General features: G+C 35.8%; 1 long non-coding RNA gene across 1 annotated transcript; it reads left to right on the plus strand.

Annotated features, from left to right (window-relative positions):
• Window positions 1–355: 355 nt before the first annotated feature.
• Window positions 356–3,059, plus strand: LOC127329878 (uncharacterized). The gene is made up of 6 exons (XR_011750861.1): window positions 356–439; window positions 528–832; window positions 951–1,046; window positions 1,583–1,676; window positions 1,783–1,884; window positions 2,652–3,059. It is a non-coding gene; the product is annotated as an uncharacterized lncRNA (long non-coding RNA).
• Window positions 3,060–3,577: the final 518 nt, after the last annotated feature.

Consider the following 3,577-nt stretch of genomic DNA (forward strand, 5'->3'; position numbering starts at 1 on the left):
AGTTGGTGCAAGCACATTCAAAAAAATAGTCCCTCAACATACATTTTTGTTGTGCTGAATTCGCACAGAGTGGATTTGCTTGCTGATTCAGTTCTTGGTAAATTTGGTATCAGACATGCTTGTAAACATTGCTCTTATCTATACCATGGCAATTAAAAGAGAAAACACCTTGCACATTATTCGTCAGTACAGCTGGGATTTGTTAGAATCCATATTATATCATCATTGCTTGCATTTTGTTCGGACATTTTAACATTACGACACCATGTATTTTTGTAAATGAGTAGAAAATAAATATTGTATTTAATTCTTGCAGGGGATATATCTGATGAGGATTTCACATTTCTCTACTATAATCTGAATATTGCTGCAGCCTGTAAAAGCTCTTTGTGTTGGTGAAAGCAAAAAAGGATTCTTTAGGACATTTCGTGTGCTACAGGTGAAACTGCACCTTGTTCTACTTTCTTTCTCCATGTTACTCCCATCTTTGTAAACCATGCAAGTTCATGTCGTTATCCCATGTGCAGGTGATGCACATTGCAGAAAAGAGTTTGAGATGGCATGCCACGTTGCTACCAATGCTTCATAACAGGGCATTGCGGGACTGTTGGAATGATCAGTGGATGATTAAGCTCTATTCTTTAGGTTTCCTTTCTCACCTGCAAAAGGCTCTACTTTAGTGGTTTCCATAATCATATTTTATTACTATCAAAGAAGAATTCTTGAGTTCATCACTTTGTTCTGAAAATTTATTTCTAGCATAACTTAACATTTTCGCAGAAACGGCGGGCTGTTTGTTTCAAAGCATTTGAGATGCTTAAGCTCTATTCAGGTGTTTGTTTTGTCTGCGGTGCTCTGTGTTCTGTTTAACAATGGTACTAAATTCTTGTAAATATCAACATTTAGTGCCACTATTGGTATCGTTTTGTTCGTAATGTATAAACTCGCAGATTTTAAACAAACAGACTACAAGAGCGGATACACTTTTGGAGTCACATATTGGTTAATTATTATGCTCGCCTGCGGGAGGATCTGCTCTGCAGATGGTAGGTATTAAGCATTTTGCTACCACTTTGTAAATGCTATCTTTCACCTATTCATTATTTGTACCTGTTAAATTTTTGTTCCGATGTTCTCAGTATTTTTCATTGAAGACAAGTGTGAAGTATTGTGTAGATGACATCCAACAGAATGGTGAAATTAATGATCATTTGAAATGATGAACAGAGCCTTGAAAATGAAAGAAATGAGCAAAGATCTGAAAATCAATTACACTAGCGTATTGCTATGCTGCCCATGGTAGCGTTCAAGACAAAATAAGGTTGGCATTTTAACATGGAAAAGCTGGAGCAGCGAATACACATCATGTCTCTTAGCAAGTGTGATGTTCAGGATTTGGCTCTTATGTATGTGTTAGGTGCTGAAGCACACACATCGGGTTATATATTTTGGTGGATATTATCAATTATTTATTTCATATTTCAGAGTATTCATAATTATTTTGTTTATACATATCAAAGAATGGTTATCAGAAGTTAATGTTTTTGAGAGGATTATAACATGATGTGGCGTTGTTCTTCAGATCATTACCAGTTTGTCAAGCTTGAGCTTGTCATCGCGGACGATCTCCTTCGGGCTCTGTTTTGTTGTCGATGCAGAACAAACTGATGTTGGAGGTATTAGGTTTTGCTTCTACGCTTGGCTCAGTTATACTTTTTTCTGAGAAACAATGAACTCTTCTTTTACTTAACCTTCTGTACTTGTTTTTGTAACTGTACGCAGTGAAACAAAATTTTAATCGCTTATCTAGACTGAAGGCCCGCTGTACAAAGTTCAATGGTGAAATCTGGGTATGTCAAAATGCCAAGTTCTACGAGGAAAGAGGTAATTACATGATCTTATCTGAATTCCAAGTACCTCATTTCACGAGTATATTCTTTTGTAAATTTATTCATTTTTTAAAATTTCTTTGCTGAATGTCCAGTACAACATAAACCCCAGATTTGCTTAGTTTGGTATTGAGACTATGTGCAGTGCAGTTTACGTACCTAACGTACTTGCCTTCAAAAATCAAGATTGGCGGACTGCAAAGTGATTCACCAAGCTTGGTTAACTAACCAAATGTAGTTTTATTTGATCTCAGGCTGCCGCATATGTATTAGCAACATGACATTAACACACTTTTTAGTAAAAAGGTGCAGCAATTTCCGTGATATGATATTGAACATTATTTCGTGATTGCTCATCTTAGCAAAAAAGTATGTTTGATGTTTTTAGTCATAAAAATACACCCTAATAATTCTAGATATACGGGATTGTTTCTACAAAGAAGTCTCACCGAAGTTGTGGAAACAGTGGGTACGGTTGGTGTAAATAAAATTCTTCAGTATTTGCACTTATTTGCATGATCCTCTTCGTCTTCAACCTATCGACGGACATTGTTTTGTACTCCTCTGTTCAAGCATATAAGGGCTATTACGAATAACCTAAGTCATAAAAGAAGTTTATGAATAAGTTACTCTTTCTTTTTTGAATAACTGGCAGGAGAACTTACTTTTCTGGCTATTGTATGAACAATGCGTCCATTTTTCTTCTGCAGTTGTTATATTTGCACTGGATTCCGTATTTGCACTGGGTTCTATATTTTGCAGAGTTGTTTCTCAGAATGTGCCCATGTTCCCCCTTATCATTTCAGATGTAAGAGTTCTTGTCTTGGTAATAGGTTGAAGGAGCAAGTGATAATCGCATGTATTTTCTTCAGTCCTATTTTTAATGTGCCTGATGAATTTATATAGTGGGCTGGTGGATCCGCAAGATGCAGATCTGTGATTAACTAAATTTGTTTTCAACCTGTTAAGTTGCAAGTGGACTACTGAATTTTGCATGCAAGTCATGAGAAGGCTCTGCTCATGATTTCTCGGCTGAAATTTGTACTATCCTTCATGAATTGTATTTTTAAACCCTGGTGTTAAATGATTTGTTCCGCGCTGAATACAAAATAGTATGTAGTTTGGATCTTGTGCATTTTCTTGATGAAATTTTATCTTTTCAGATTGTTAAGTTAATAATGTTTGCTGCACAATATTTAGATTTTTATTTTACTATGCTACAGGAAGTCCAACATGTTTTGTTTTCTCTTTCATGAGTTGATGCACAGAAGCTGCTTGATGAAATAGTTAAAGGAGAGTTTCGGCTTTGACTGCAACTATTAAGTTTTAGATAACATCATAACTTTTGGTGATTTTCTTTTTATATGTTACATTCTAGCGTAGCACCTTTACATGTAGTTCTTGATCACATATTTTATTCCATTACATTGGTCATAGATTTGATTTGTATCATGATATTATTGTGGAAGACGGTGTGCATTGAGATATGCAAGTAGGCAGCTTCTGCTCTGTATACTATCACTTTTGGTGCAGAGATATGAGTGACAAGCTGGCGATATTGTGTTGGTACTGGGTGACCGTTTTTTATCTTTATGTCAGCCTTGTCAAAGCTGATCTTGGCATCACCACAAGTAATATTTGGTAAGAGTTTGATGATCCAAAGTTTCTATATAACCTAACATACTGGG

Source organism: Lolium perenne, chromosome 2 (genome assembly GCF_019359855.2).
Source record: "Lolium perenne isolate Kyuss_39 chromosome 2, Kyuss_2.0, whole genome shotgun sequence".
Classification (NCBI taxonomy): domain Eukaryota; kingdom Viridiplantae; phylum Streptophyta; class Magnoliopsida; order Poales; family Poaceae; genus Lolium; species Lolium perenne.